General features: G+C 39.8%; 1 protein-coding gene across 1 annotated transcript in view; it reads left to right on the top strand.

Annotated features, from left to right (window-relative positions):
* The first annotated feature begins 6,602 nt into the window (after positions 1–6,602).
* The window catches only part of adarb1b (adenosine deaminase RNA specific B1b), a 126,775-nt gene continuing 116,310 nt past the window's right edge, over positions 6,603–17,067 (top strand). The window contains exon 1 of the mRNA XM_085383766.1: positions 6,603–6,867. The gene's annotated coding sequence lies outside the window, so the exon portion shown is untranslated. The remainder of the gene's footprint in view (positions 6,868–17,067) is intronic.

The following is a 17,067-nucleotide window of genomic DNA, read 5'->3' as shown; positions in this document are numbered from 1 at the left end:
CTGAGGATTTAGTGTTACGTCACAGAGCCCACTTTAAGTTTATTTCAGTGGGAAGAAAATTATGGTGGACGGGATCCGTTGGCTGATGTTAGTGTTTCACACCTCTTTGTTCAGGCAAGGCAAGGCAAATTTATTTGTATAGCACAATTCAACAACAAGGTGATTCAAAGTGCTTTACAGAGACATTAGAAACAAAAACAAATAAAAAGCATGATTTAAAATGATTAAAACAAACAAACTAACTAACTAACTAAACACACACATTTCACACCTGTTCGCGCGATCTGAACCCTTATCGTAAGGGGAGCTACCAGTCCTCCTGTGGACGAGCTACTTTCTATTTTAAATTCCCTGAATTTAAAATACTCTCTAGACCCAGTCTAGACCCAGCTGGGGAGCTACCCAGAGCTCTAAACCCACTTAACAAACAAACAAACAAACAAAACAGTATATAAAATCAAAACAGATAAAATCAGAAATAGATAAGATCAGTAGTTAGTGTAAGTTTTGAAATTTAAGCTTAAAAGTGTGGATTTGGTGCTTTATTCAAATGCAGCTGAGAACAGGTGAGTCTTCAACCTGGATTTAAATAAACTGAGTGTTTCAGCTGATCTGAGGCTTTCTGGGAGTTTGTTCCAGATATAAGGAGCATAAAAGCTGAATGCAGCTTCTCCGTGTCTGGTTCTGACTCTGGGAACTGATAAAAGACCGGATCCAGATGACCTGAGGGATCTGGAAGGTTCATACTGGGTCAGGAGGTCACTGATGTATTTTGGTCCTAAACCATTCAGAGCAGAATTATAGGTCATTATTATGTATAACTCCAAATGATCACTGAATATGCATATATTTACACATATTTACACTGACAGAGGTCATTCACTGGGTGAATCTATCTTGAAAGCGATCAGGTTTAAACTTAGCACAAAAAGAAAGGAAGTTTGTGTTTGGTTAATAATTTCTTTGTTGTAACAAGGCTACTTGACAATAAATCTTATTGCCAAGAAGCCTGTTTGGTCTCCCTTAAATGGTGCCACAGTTATAAGGAAAATGTATTTGTGGTTGAGCGGCAGAGCTGCGTATGTAGGTTGAAGAAAAAAAAATCACAAATCTTCTCTGCCAATGCCAAACAGCTTATTCTGCTATTGACTCTTGTTTGGTGTTGTTTAATGGACTGGATTATTGACACTGGGAATTCAACACTTTATTCATTTTACAAACATGGGCCTCAGCAGCATACACAGCTCATGCTGGTCACCAGCTCGGTCACGCACCGCTTTGTGATGGCATCACATTTTTCAACTCAAAGTAAAAAAAACAAAACGTTTAAACCAGCCCAGAATGAAATTGTACTTAGTCTGTTTATTTTGAGCTGGGTGTTTATATGGAACATTTATATTCTATTTGAGCTTTTAACCTGATTAAAATCAGAATATTAGGGGCACATTACAGAGCCAGTGCAAATGTGAAGGATGAGTGAGTAAAATGAATCAACAGGCTGGTTCCTGCAGCATCAGCAGTACGTGTGGACATGCCCTTTGGGCAATATGTAAAACAACTGCACGCATGGGGCTGAAAACTGCTTTTCTTTCACTGGCCCCTTGGTCATTACACTCCACTCTCCTTTGTGAGTTTTTTCCTCCTTTTCAGAATCAGAATCAGAATACTTTATTGATCCCTGGGGGAAATTATTTTTTTTGTTACAGTGCTCCATTATAAACCAACATAAACCAACATTAAGACAAGACAGACAATACGCTAACTAAGAATGTGTTTATATGCCCATTAACATGTACAGCCCCCTCATAAGGTTTGCAGCCGGCACTTGGTTCACTTTATATTGTAAAGTAAAGACTCTACTATGTAACATGGATGTACTGTATGAGCAAGCACTTGGCGGCAGTGGCAGCAGAACTGAACAGTGAAGACAGAGACTCATTTCCATGTTCAACACTTTCTGTGCTCCAGTTAAGCAGCACTGCATCTGCTTTCAATACATTCATGTGAGCATCTTACCTCATCGTGCCATCGTTGTGTAACTCTGCGGTGCAGGTTGTTTGGAGTTTGGTGTTTTGTTTGTTTTGTGTTAAATTAGTGCTGTCATGCGGTTCAGGTGCTGTAAGCTACTTTTTTGCAGTTGCTGGAAGTTAGAGACACTCTTTACTCTCCCGAGACTCGGCCAGGAGTTAGATTAATACTTCTCATTAAAATAACATTTACCACAGCAAACGAGTTGTGTTTATCAAGAAATCAGGTTTTGTTTGTTAACTAAATTTGACTTAACTTTTATGAGCTTCTGTAAGCAATTTTTGCTACTTTCATTTTAAATTCAGAGTGCAAGATTATATTGCTTCTGGTTAGAAATCCATACTTTTTTTCTTTGAGGTGAATCATATTCACCATACTTCATTTTCTTCAGTGTGAGCTTTCTGATTTTTTTTCAACCCCATGAGGCGACTGTTGTTGTGATTTGGTGCTGTATAAATAAAGACGTTTGTAGATAAATTATTGCAAAAAAATCATCTGCAAATTGCTGAAGTGTGGGTATAATGCACAAAGTCTTATTGACTTTTACACTGAAACAGACTGCTCAAGACTTTTTCACAGGGACAAGTCTTGAGCCACCCATCATTTCTTTATATAATAATAATAATAATAATAATAATAATAATAATAATAATAATAATAATAATAATGATAATAATAATAATTAACTTTATTTATAAAGCAAACTAAAAAATCAAGGGTATACCAAGGTGCTTGACAAAATAAGATCGGAAAAATGAGATGGGAGGGAAAAGAGAAAAGGACCTGGCACGTATCAATTATAAAACCATGAAAATGGTTTAAAAAAAGAATTTGAAAACGCTCACAAAGAGCTTGTGAATATGGCAAGGGCATATCAGAACAGGGATTAACAACAGATTTAAGAATTTTAAATAGCACACGGGGGTTGTGACCATTAGCCACAATGGCTTTGGAAAGAAAAGATGCCTTAGCCATTCTAGCAGCAGTTTGAAAACTTGAGCGGCTAGTCCGTAACATATCATAAGAAACCTGAAGTTTATCTTTTTTCCACCTTCTCTCATCATGGCGACAAACACAGCGTAAAGCACGCATAATATCATTTAGCCAGCAATGAGAGTAGGTTCTAGAGCGCTTCATTTTGATGGGAGCAACAGAATCAAGAATAGAAGAACAAAAAGATAACAGAATATTAGCATAACCATCAACCAAGCAGAGAGAACAGTAGTTAGGTACAGCCAAATCAGGGGTAGATGAAAATAATGATAACAAAATATTAGCATAACCATCAGATAAGCGAACTGAGCAGCAGTCAGGAATCATAAATGCCAAATCCAAAAAAGACACAGCAAACTTTGACACAGCTTCAGAGCTGAGTACACGTAGTGGACGAGAAAGAGCTCCAGACTGAGATCCAGGGGCAGATAAACCAATATCAAAAGAAACTGGGAAATGGTCAGAAATCCCAGCGTCATTTATATTCTTAATACAGATATCCAGGCCATACGTAAAGACCAAGTCCAAAATATGGCCTTTAACGTGGGTTGGTTCATTTACCCACTAAAGGAGGTTAAAAGAGTCCATTAAAGCAAGAAAGTCTTTAGCAAGCAGGTCATCCGTACAACAGATGTGTATGTTAAAATCACCAAGAATAAGAACAGAGTCATATTTAAAAAGAACGGAACCCAGGAAGTTGGCAAAGTCCGAGATAAAACTTTTGTTATATTTGGGCGGTCGATAGACCAACACACACTGAGGGGTTGTGGAATCAGTCATCTCCAATAACTGAGCTTCAAAACTAGCAAAGTTAGGTGAGGAAAGTTGCCGAACATTATATACGTTTTTAAAAACCGAAGCTAAACCACCTCCCCTACCAGAAAGCCTCGGTGAACAAAAAAAGGCACAGTCCAAAGGAAGAAGTTCAGAGAAAGGGATGGGCTCACCAGGGCGAATCCAGGTTTCCGTAAGGAATAAACCATCAAGGCCGCTAGTAGAGAAGAAGTCATTTAAATACCAGCGACCTGACATTAAGCAGTGCCATCTGTGGCCAGGGTACTAAGTCACCTCTAGAAGCATGACGTAGAGTGCTTAGATTGCTTCAACAAACTCCCCGTCGGCGTGACATTATCCAAATCCGAGCAGGAAAGCGTGTAGCAGAACGGGCATAGGAGGCTTGAGGATCAACCGGGTAAATCCAGCAAGGAGAAAATGATGGAGTGTCCAGGTTAGCATGTACATGGTCCATAATTCTGGCTCTGAGGAAGGCCCTGAGACTGACGCGACGGCCACTCCTTCTTCCCCGCTTCCTGTAGCATTTCTTGTGGAGATTAGAGAGTGGTAGGTAGGAGAAGCCGAAAGACGAATCCAGTTGTGGTAGATTAGCACTGCCCACACTCCAGCAGGGGTCAGCCCGAAATGAATGGAAAGAGCGAAGATTTAAAAGTGTTTGCCTGCCATATGTAATCAGTGCACAGCCACTAGATAAACATACAACAAGAAAAGTCCATAAGTGAAGATAAAGGGAAAGGGGAGGGTAAAAAACATCAAGACAGACACAACCGATATTATGCAGTGTGTTGTCAAAAAAAAAAAATGTGGGAATTGCACATGTGGAGGACAAAAGAAGGCCTACTGTAGGTAGATGGGATACACCAGGGTAAAAACACAAGGCTGAAATGAATAAAGGAATGAAATGGAACAAAGGAAGTAAAATTAAATACAAGACACATGTTGGAAAAGACTACCAAAATAAAACAGGAAGTAACTGACAGAGACTTAAAAAGACACACAGAATGCTAGTCTAAAACAAGATTTAAATATTAGCAAAATATTGTGATAAAAAATAGATCAAAATATAAATGTAAAAACTCCTACAGAAAACCAGATTACAAAGGTATCAAGCACGAAAAAGAACCGCACAGAAATTACAATAATAAGAAACCCGAAGGATATAAATTTAGAACTAAGAACAAAGCTCATAAACTATAATCAAAAACTGGAACAAATAACTAAGACTCTAATTATTAAAGAATATACACAGAGAATCAATAATTAAGAGGCCTAAAGAACGATTCTAGAATACTACTTACAGAAATTACCGGAAAGCTGATTAAAAGAGTTCAAACTAAACTGAAGAAGAAAGGTGGACATAGCAAATATTGACTGTGAAGCTCATTAGAATTGCACAAACTCTGTGTATTTTTTTATACTTGTATGTTGTATTCCCATGCATGTTTGCACATGTTTCAATACAATGATGTAACTCTTTTCAGTAGCATAACATGTCTGACCATTTTGTAACACTTTCTTTTGGCTCTTCCTTATGTCTTGAAGAGGCTGTGCCTTCTCCAGCGTGATAATGTAAATATGAATGTGTTTTTTAATGGCTTGCTGGTATATTATAGCTGACATTGCTCGCTGGACCATGTTGTGGTACAAAACCCTATTACATGAAAGTACAAGCCAGCCCTAGTTCAGCTTCGCTTGATGTGTCTTTTAACGCAATTACTCTCACCTTAAGTTATTTATTGGAAGGATTATTTTTAAACTATTATTAAAACACTAGAATTTCTTTTTTTAAATGTACATTTAAAGTGGACATAAAAGTTGAAATTTTTCAGAGGATATCAGAAACATAACGCAGTAATTTAAAATAATGACGTCAGACAAATGAGCCCAACGACTGTGATTTCGACTCAGCTAAATGCACATTTCATTAATTTTCTTTTATTAATTTTAGAAAATAATAGGTATTCAGTATTATTGTTTATATATGACAACTTCATAAATCAAGAATTTATTAGATAAATAACAGGAATATTGTTTAATTTTCAATCATTTTTATTATTTATCTATCTATTGTGTTATATTAGAGAGTGGGTACTGTTGTGTGTACAATGCTTGTGTGTACAATGGTTGAGGTCCAGTATAAAGTTATCTTGAATACTGAAACATGCAAACTTATTCCAGTACAGTCCAAGAACAAAACATGAACTTGGATATTTGCATAACTGATTTGTTTTTAAGTGCTTTATTCACACTAGATTTCAAACTAAGTTACATATAAGATGTCAGTGGTCAATATAACAGATAACAAAAACAATGTTTAAAAGTTTCGATATCTTTATTATTTATCTATGTATGGTTGTGGGTGGTGTGGTGTGATGTCTAAAACTGCTTGCATCTGACAGTGAATGAAATAAGTAGCTGCTGCACCAAGGTCCAGTATAAGGTAAATAATAATTATCGTGAATTTTGAAACTCTAGTCCAAGAATAAAAATAATATTTCAGATATTTGCATAACAGTATGCATAAAACACCCCTGTAGGAGCTTTGTGCAAACTAGATTTCAAACTAAATATCATGTTAAACGCTTTTAAAGTCAACAGTTACTGAGCGTTATGTCTTTGACCTCCTCGCTATGTGTGTGTGTGTGTGTTTTTTATATACGATGTTTATGAAAGATGGGTTCATTGCGGGCCTTTGTGTTTTATTTTGAAAATCCCGAGCGGAAGCTAATTACTGCTACGGTAACTTCACGGACGTCTGAGGGGGGTAGGACATCCCTGACCGACCTGCACCGACTCCGCACCGCTCAGCGGCAGTAATGCAGCGTTTCCTTCCCCAGCCGCGGCGAAACACGGAGCAGAAGAAGGAGGCCGACGGCAGGCTGTGAACACTGCGGTACATGCGACCGTACAGCCGCTCTCTTCAGCCTGTGCTCGTTTTTCTTCCACAGCGGCGACGACACGGAGGAAGACGAGGCATCTGCGTTTGGGGTTTGAAGTGGCGGACGAGATATAAACGTATCCTGAATTCACGGCTTCCCGTTGAGGCCATCAGTAAGTATCCGTTCTGTGTTATTTTGGGTCTGCAGTGGATGAAACATGCTAATGTGATTTGGGTTCCGGTTGTGTTTATATAATATTAGGCTGGTAATCCTCCGGAGCAGCGCAGACGTTAGGGCTCACCGGTCAGAATTACATGAATAATTAGCCAGGATATGTCGCTTTTAAATAAACGCGTAAGCCTTTTAAATTCACCTTGCTGTTACTGCTGTTATCAGCTTTACCCTGTCAGTGCCTGTGAAGGTCTGCTCAGGAGACTGCATCATGCACAATTAACAGTGATATCGTACTACAAAGCCTGTGCCTGCTGCAGCACGCTGGGCTGTTACGTTATGCAGGTGTGATTTTAGATTCGCTGCTGTCCACGAGAAAAACATGCAACACAATCCACTCACCGTGCACGGTGAAGCCGCCTCCTTTCAGGCTTGCTGTCTTGTAGAAGTCATTTATGTATAAAAGTGTTATAACTGTATCAGAGGCGGACTGTAATAAGGATTCAGGCCAAGAATTTGACTTCATCTCAGGCCACTCTGTTCACAAACCCCCGTGGACTGTTTGTTTTTTTCACACTAAACCTTTACTGTGCTCAAAATAATGCACTTTATACAGCGTGTCTGTTACTGCAAGTGAATTACTTCTAATACGACTGAAGGGATGTGGAGAGAAAGTGTGTAATCATAAGTTATCAGCAGCAATAATTAATCATGCTATTGCTGTTATTAACCTGATATTAAAAATGAATTTTTACATTTCATGACCTGCGTTTACAAGTGCCAGTTTAGTAGCTTTTTGTTTGCCTGCTTTATGTTTATGTGGGAGGAGAGGACCCAGCTTCCAAAAACAAAATGCCTCAATCCTCAAACATGTAGTTATACAAGGTCAACGACACAGAACAGTGAGCCGTTTGACCTTAAAGGTAGCTCATATATGCAAATTATCACCTTTAAAGTTCAGCAAAAGTGCACAAAAAATCTCCAAAACTGAAAAAAAGCTACAATAATGTAATTAAATTCATGTGAAAAAGAAGAAAACATGAAAAAGTTTCTGGGCATTTATTTATGGGACGCTCTCTAAAGATCCTGCCACAGCATTTCAATCAGGCTGAGGTCTGGGCTTTCTCAGACATAGATTTTCCTGATGTGTGAGGGATCGTTACAGTGTTTGATGCCTCAATTTTGGCAAAGCTTTATCTGTCGGATGTTTGACTCTAGAATACTTTGGTATACAGAGGAAGTTTTGGTCGATTCAGTGACGGCGAGGTGCCCAAGTTCTGCGGCAGCAGTGGCACAAATCATGACCCCTCCACCACCGTGCTTGGCAGTTGGTATGGGATGTGTGTTTATTACCAAACATGGTGCTGCGTATTATGGCCACACATCTCCACGTTGCTGTCATCTATCCAAAGGATGTGGTTTGTTTAGAAGCAACTTTGCAAACCTAAGCTGTCCTGCCATGCTTTTTTATAGAGATGAACTCTTTCTCCTGGCAACACTTATAAATTAGTTGTACCTGTTTAGTCTTTTTCTAACTGTACTGTTATGAACTTTAACATTTAACATATTAACTGAGGCCTGTAGAGTCTGTGATGTAGCTCTTGGGTTTTTTGCCCTTCACTGCACCGTCTGAATTTGGGTTATATTTGCCTCTCCTAGAAAGATTGTGTCATTCTGATGACACACCTGAACACTCCACACCAGAAAACTGCCAAAACATTTGCTTTAAAGCTCACGTTTTTGACTGACCCATCCCCTCACTGCACCTTAAGCAGCATTTTTCTCTTTTTTGTCTCTTGTCCACCTGTCTTTTTCATCTTATTGCTCATTTAAGACCACTTAATTAGTATTGACAGAGAGGCAGTTAGACTTGTGATGTGCAGAGAGAGATGGCATCAGTGCATCGCACAGCCTGTATCTAGATAATACTGGAACATACATTCTTACGGGACAGAGCAAGTGTGAGGCGCCTTTCAGATTCAGTTATTCTACAAAAGTCAAGCTGCCTTGTACAGTCGGCCACTGAATTGTATAATTCCAAACAAAACTTGGTAACATGTTTCCAAAAATTGTGCATCTTGTTTTCACAAGTGAAAGAAGCCTTAGACGTCTTCACATGACATTGAGATTATGCCAGTAATACAGAGCTGTCTCAGTGTCTTTTTCAGGTAGGAATTGTTAGAAATTTCTTGTGCTGAAATTCTCTTTGCACTTTGAGCTGCACTATTTACGTGGCTTCACTGTTTAAAGTTGATTAGAGCCAGATGGATAATTGAAACATTGCTGATTTTTTAGGAGTTATAGGATTGCACTTATCTTGTACCACCAGTATAAACCTTTAGTTTCCATTAACATCACTTTGCCGTTTGAAAAAAGGTTTGGTCTGCAGTTCTGCGAGTTTGCCCCGAAGGCACATTTTTCATGCAAACTTTAAGTGGACTCTGTTGTAACTGTCAACAAAGTGTCAGCAAAGGCAGTAAGAGGCTATTCTGACATGTGGCGATATACGAGTACCCCCGAACGGTTGTTTGCGTGCGTGCTTGTTTTCATACCGTCACCATGGCAATCAAAGACCGTCTGAGTGTGTGTATGGTTTGCGGTCATGTTCATTCATATAAAGCAAACATGTTTTCCATTCCTAAAGGTATAGTAGTGGTGATTTGTGAGATCTGGCTTAAATGACTCACAATTTCCTTTTTACCAGTGCAGCACAAGTGGGATTATTTCACAGAACAGCAATGCAGGAGAAGCATGCTGCTGACAAACACTTGTTTTCATTTAAATGAATTACATGGCATCTGTTTGCAGCTCTGTGAGGCAAGCCACTTTGCTGATTTGCTGTGTTAAAGTGAGTAAGTGAGGTTTTTGCAAAATCCAGCTGCAGTAGTCAGCTAAAACGGAAGCCTGTCAGGGCTACCTTAGCAAATACTCCCAGCAACACTACACTAAGCCTCACTACATGTTTCATAAAAAAAAGTGCTGCAGTACTGCTCCCTTTGCTGAGGTGACAAGTTTTGAGTAAAAAACAGCTCAGACCGGGTGCTGCTGACCGCATGGCTAACTGTGTGTGAGCTGCAGGAATGCTGCATGCTGCTGTATGAGTGAACCCATGCAGCAGCAGAAGCAGCAGCAGGAGAACAGAGGCTGCTGCTACTCACACTAATAATTTGTTGCTGGCTGTCAGCGTGCTCTCCTTTCATGCTCCTGTAATGCAAACCCAGAGGCAACAGAACGGCTACCCATCACCTTCACACAGCCCCGTGTGGGCATAGCAAGCTTCTGTCAGCGATCCATATGTTCCCTGCCTTCTGGACACTGGCGTACGGACCCCGGTGAACGCACCAGTGCCCATTATGCGGATAAGACTCTAAAAAAAGAGAAAGCATTTCTTTAGGATTTGCAGGCTAATGGGCACTGATGAGAATATACATTTGAAGAAAACCACAGGGACCCAGTGCAGCGTTGCTGAGAAAGTGCTGAATGTGAGCTTTACGTTCACGCTGTTTTGGTGTTTGGTGTCAGGAATTCTGATGTTCGGAGACCAAATGAGCCACTGCCAAACACCAAACTTGGCCGCATTGTCTCACTGGCAAGAGGAGTACCTGCTTGAATGATGAGTGGCTATTTTGAAGCAAAGTATTTGAATACGCAGGTTGGATGAAATGGAATCGCTCTGCATGCCTTCCCGAATATGTTTGCTTTCCCCAGCAGGACTGGGTTAGTGCTGCAAAAACACATTTCACCCTAGACTTGCTGTAAGAATGGTGTGCAGGGACATCAACTGTTCTCCTGATAACTGTTGCAATTACACAGGGAGGGGAGGGGGGGTTCCTCGTAGTGCGATTATATATTGTTTTCACATATTTTTGGTGAGCGGTTTGAAACGAACACATTTCTCGATGGAGTAGAACGCTCTAGACTTCCCCGGTACTGCTTATCAAGCAGCTTCTGGTAAGCTCTGCATCTTTTGTCCTGTGCACTTTTCCTGAAAAACACCAGGCATCCTGTTTTCTTCTGCCTCACTTAGTTATTGATTAAAGTAAACAGCAGCTAGTATTTCAGAGTGTTGCGTCAGCCTGTCAGTCTCGTCAGCCCGTCGGGCTCTTGTGCGACACTTTGCAGACTCAACACCTTTGTCTCGTTCCTGTTTTGACCAAATATGAGTAAAATTCTTCTTCTCGTTTTGAGTTTTAAGTGAAAGATATGATACTGAGCTGAGATTAAAGATGTGTTTGCCTCTGAGTGAGCAGAAGGATATGACTATCTGACTGTATTTAGAGTACAGAAGTCCAAGTTCTGCAGGCCTGACATGGTGAAACTATTTAAATCAAGCTCAAACAAATGCAACATTTATAGAAAAGTGCAGGAATTTCTCAGAACTGCAATCTGGAAAATGGAACTGAATGCAATAATTAAGCTGTACTGTAATTACAGCATTTATGCTTGCATGCAACAGCCTGTGTAATAACTTCTAAACAGAGTATCACTCGATACACATCATAAACTTGAGAATGACAATAGTTTGCATACAGAAAAATAATGTACATGCATTCATGTACAGCTTGTCAAGGCTTACTGCCCAGCCATTACTGACCACTGTATGTTTTTGTCTCCTGTGTTAAACACATTGAGTTTACATGTGAGGAAATGTGCTGCATAAATAAAATTGACGTTTCTATTGACACTCAAAGCTACACATATGATGTAACCACAGAGATAAAAGTTCACATTGTGTTGTTTTTACCTTTTCAGAAGTGAATTACGAGTACAAAACAGGTTTACAAACACATCTCCAACAAATGCTGGAGCACTGTGTGAGATGTAAATAGCAGGAGAATGGAAACTCGATAATTTATTAAAAGTAGTACAAAGATAAGATGAAATGTTCAAACTGAGACTGTTTATTCTGGAAAATAAAAAGAGTTGTGAGTTCTGTCATTTTATTTTTCTTAGTGGTTTTTGTTTTGTTCACCGTGGCATCATTTCAGTATCAGACAGAGGCGCTGGCCAGCACAGAAACAGTCCACTGCTTTGGGGTCAACGGCTAAATTGATTTTAGCCTTTTAAAAGAAATCAATATAAAAATGCATTTAAAAACAAATCACGGTTTCTGTTTTGGGTTTGAAAAGTGTGATTTCTTTCTTACAATGTTTCCTCAAATCAGTGAATGTTGCTAATTGTTGCCACGAGAGGAGCACAGTTAGACTGGAACAACTTTATTGAATGAGTGCTTTACGTAGCGAAACTTCAATCCAAGATGTTTTATATAATTCCTATTAAGCAGTAATAAGAAAGAGTTGTTTCGAAATTATTGTCACCACATTATTTATGGCTAACGTTGTAAAAATCTACCATCGTTTTTGAGACAGGTTGCCAAAAGCTTTACGTAAACTGGTCTCTTCTGCGGTGCAGTCGTCCTTATTTTAAAGCTATTTGACCAGCTGTCATGCACCCCGATGTTTCAGCAGTGTAGCAGGGCAGAAAATCGCTAATAATTCTGCTGTGGTCATGTGTGGATCTGTTGTTGGTTTGTGCGAATTCTGCAGTGACAGTAATGTCTGTGGATGTGTGGGTGATTGAAAGGCTTTGTAAAGCGCTTTGTCCTCTTCGGCTTGAAAATCACGAGCATGAGCACAGCCTGCGTACCATGCAGTCCATGTCAGTTTCACATCTTTGCTACAAAATAATGAGGCCACAGATGACCTTGATGTTTCACGTTTCACTGCAGCTGTCAGAAATGCATTTGTTCCCCGTCCAGTTCAAATTAGAATTGCAATCGATTTTTGACTTAATTGCACGCAAGGGGAGAGTTCAATCAATTAATCAGTCTGTGTAAAACATGCTTCTATACGATAATGTTTGCTAAGGGCTACTGTTCTTTGAGCTTACAGTAGAGAAGAGAAGGCACGAACTGGCTGGTATTAGTGTAAAGATCTTTGTTGCAGTGTTAGATAGTTGTGGTTTCTGTTATTAATTTGAATTACAAACTGAAACACTGGAGATGACAGGTTCAAGGGTATAAATTAATCTATGGTATGTTGCACAGATATAATGAAGGTTTAACAATGCAGTCTGGAAGTCTTTCTGCTCTTGTCACATCGTAGGACTTTTTGCTCAAGCTAAATTTAGGACCAGATATGGTTTCAAGTTTTTACATAATAATGCCAATGCGTAGGAAAAGTTGTAGCATAAATACCAAAAGCCTTTTTGATGCATTGCTGGATTTGCTGACAATACCCCAAAACCCCCAGTTCATGTTCTGTCCTGCTGCTTTGTCACTACAAAGTGTTGGCTTTGCAGTTTTCCTTGATGTACAAGGCACGCCATGCAAAGTGCACTTTGCATAAAAAAGAAAAACAAACCTGCAGGTGTAGACGCTTTCACCCGTGTCACCTTGTAGTGTTATGTGTTTTCAGCATTTCTTCATCACTTGGGGAATATGGGTCATTGCATGGTCTCTTTTAGAACTCGTTCTCAGGACATGCCGACCCAACCACATTACAAATTAGACGTGCTTATAGTCGTTCCACGGGGAAAGTTCTCTGTCATGACAGAGAGAGGAAGGGAGGGGCAGAAACATGTTGAAAAGTAGAGATAATTGAGATGTTGATGATCTCACTTAATGTTGTACTCAATAAAAACAACATAACTAGTTAACAAATGAAGAAAGATGTGCCTTGCTGTCCACAAGACCGGTTAATTACACTGTAAAAAGGATGCAAATGCAAAGTTGCACAAGCCGCTCCTATCTGATGTTGGAATAATGTGCTGGGACAGGTTATGGATGCTGGGTGAGGGAGTGTGTATATCCTTTTTTTTTTTACAGAGCAAAAATCTGCCTCCAGGCCATGTCCACACTAGTATGTTTTTTAAATGCATAACTTATGCCATCCACACTACTCTGGCATTTTAGAACTCCAAAAGCTGGGTTTTGGAAATGCTGACCATTTTTTGAAAACTCCGGGGCTTTCTGGATTAATAGTCTCCAAATGTTTCCAGAGAAATGGAGACTTTTGGAAACAATGACACACCTACCAATGTTTCACTGATTGGGGCATAATCACTGGGATTTTACCTCGCTTGATTCGTCACACTCCTTTGAAATGTAATAGTCCCAGAAAAAAACAGGCATCAGCCCTGACTGTCAGACGTTAATTCAGTCGGAATACTGAATTCCTACCATTGCTCGCTGTGTACAGTTAACTTATGAATATTATTATTCAACTACTAACATGGATATGCAGTGAGAGTGTCGACTATAACGGTCACATTGGTATCTCCTACAGGCCTGCAGTCAGGATGCCGTTGTGGCAGTCGTCAGTGTTGGTTAGCTGCTGGAGAGACTCGTATCTAACATCTTGAACTGTGGCTGGGAACAATACCATATTTTCTGCAGTATAAGGCGCCCTTAAAATCCTTTAATTTTCTCAAAAATCGACAGTGTATGAATTCTGGTTGTGCTTACTAGCGTCGAACCGATTTAATGTGGTACACGGCGCTCAAAAATGTTGTAGTACGACTTTGGTAAGCTACAAAGCCGCACCACTTCATGGATTGTCGGAGCATTACGGCTGCCGTAGTCCGGAGCCTCGCGGAGTAATCTGGGTCCAAAACTCCATCTTCTTCAGGTCCCAAAGTCAAATGAACACTCATCTCTTCATCGTTAACTTTTTTCCACTCAATAAAAGTTAACTTAAGGGTTCCTAACAACATGCTCTATTCCCAACAACATGGGAATAGAGCAGCTGCGAGAGAATTCAACATTAATGAATCAATGCAAGAAGAATGGGTTGAGTAATGTTTGACTTATATGACTGTTTTGTTTCACTTAATGCGCCTTATAATCCGGTGTCTCCTATGGTCAGAAAAATACAGTAGTTGTTGCTTTGGGTTTTTGCAGACCTTTGGGTGCTCTAACCAGAACCCACTGCAGATAGAGAGGTGCAGAGGCTGCAGAGCACAACGGGGACTACTGTCACGACGGTGGAGCTGAAATCCATCCACACATTAAGACACTAGCTGGAGAGGCAACCGATTTTTCTCCTTTGCACGTTGTCTCAGAGAATGTGGTTTTATTTATTTAAGCAATAAAAATAAAGCACAGGTGCAACTCCTGTGGCATGCATGCTCACACATGCCCTCTTGCTTTCACACATACAGTGTAATTCTGTGTGAAACGTTGGGTTGTTTTTGATTTCAGTTCAACACTTTAAAAAAGTAAACACATTGCCAAGGATGCCAAAGACAGTTTTTTTCTCCATGCCTTAATCCACTGTGGACCTACATCAAATTACTAAACTAGGCCACGCAAACACAGAAGTTGTGCCAAAGTAATCTTAGACCTTTCCGTCAGAAACAGAAGCCTAAATTTGTTTGTGTCGGATTCTTTAGTCCATGGATGAGCGTGTACTGAGGGAAAAGACAACAAGCTGTCATCTTGGAGAATGACATGATATGGATACTTGGTAAGGGTTTTTGCAAAGGAAGCAGCACGACCCTGGTTTGTATAGCCGAGACATAATGTGCTTGCCTGAAGTGTGCAACATCGATGCTGCTCCATCAGCCCTGTCACCAGATTGTGAAGAGAGAAAGTTACAGGTTATGGCCGTTGTTCATATAGCAAACATTAAGCAAGACACTTGTGTGTGCATGATGTACATTAGTCTCACGTTAGGGAAAACAGTAACCTTTAAAGGTGAGGCGTTGGGTATGTTGTGAGTGTGCACAGATGGCGACAGTTGAACACGAGGAGAGCCTGCACCTTTTCAAAGGTGTTTTATAACCTCTTTCTGCATTCGCTGGAGATGAGTTCTCAGTGAAAACAGAAGAAAGGGCTAATGCACATGCCAGACACGGTTATCACCAGAGCGTAAATGTGACATTACAGTCAATGCTGTACACACACATGCATGCTAGCACTACAAAGGGCAGGACACGGAAGACCTCTGGGTCTGCGGCTCGTCATAGTTAACTGGATCACTCAGCTGCAGAAATACTCCACAGGCTAGCCTTCAGAGTATTGACAGGTATTAGGTTCACTAGTCTCTTTTTGTTTTGACTATGTGTGTGAAAAATTGTTTAGCCAGTTTCTTCTCCACTCCTAAAGAAGGAGGGAATTGTCAGGTCAAGCTAAAAAAAAAAAAAATCTAATTTATAGGTTGATGTGTTGCTATTAGTGGTAGTAGTATGACAGAGAGTGTGTGCAGAGATTTTTTATCCATCCTTTTTCAGAGTGGTGTTCCTGCAGGATTACCATTGTTGGCTTAAAGCTGTGCAGCACTGTGCCAGATTTCCTGCATGGGGCCATTTTAGATGAGTGATAGATAGTTATATAGCTGATCTGTGGGAAATGTTACTTTTTTTAAGCTGGTGTGTAGCAGAGATATAAAAGTTTGTTTCCACCAATAGGAACCCCATATTTAGGTCTATTAAGCCAGCCCGACAAAAGTTTCCCTGTTTAAACACAGAGCGAGAAATCAGCTCGTTTGAAAAACAAAAAGAATGCATTTGGATATCTTTTACATGTTTGCACAATTATTAGGCTACAAGTTTCTAAATGATGCAAAAGTCTGTAATTTGGATCTTTCAGGTTAGCATGAGAATTTACATTTTGTGTCCTTTATGAAAAGACTCAACACAGCTGTCAACCATCTGGATTATAGCACATACCATTAGGCAATGATTTTAGCATCACACACCAGGAAAGTAGTGGAGTAGTTGGAACATTTGCATGATCCCAGATTAAAATAAACAGACTCGATTCATTTTGAAGAACTGGTGTAAAATCACAGATGCAGGGGTGGGGTTTCCTGTCCTTTCTACTAACAGAGTATGAACGTGAGTTACGACCCAATGCAGTCACCGAATCTGACTTTTTATGGAAGCCTGGACTCAAGCACTGATAAAACCAATTAACAAAAATATAAAACTTTCATTGTCCTTGAAATTTGCTACTGTGACGCATTGTGGGATTTTAATGCCAGTGTAGTGTCCTGTGCTTGCATACTCTATTGTTCCCTTAGAAATAAAATATTCCTCACATACTATTGTGTATGCATTAATAATATTAATAATGATAGTGATAATAAAAACATCTGCAATATTTTATTTTATTACATAATAATTTTCATTGAAGCTGAGCACTATCTCAGTCAGCAGAAGCTGCACCTGCAGGTCGTTGCAGGCAGTTTGAGAAAAAACA

Source organism: Rhamphochromis longiceps, linkage group LG16 (genome assembly GCF_057381845.1).
Source record: "Rhamphochromis longiceps isolate RC_006_pf linkage group LG16, R_longiceps_female_GT1.1, whole genome shotgun sequence".
Classification (NCBI taxonomy): Eukaryota; Metazoa; Chordata; class Actinopteri; order Cichliformes; family Cichlidae; genus Rhamphochromis; species Rhamphochromis longiceps.
Note: the sequence above shows the minus strand (reverse complement) of the source record. Positions and strands in the feature narration are given on the sequence as shown.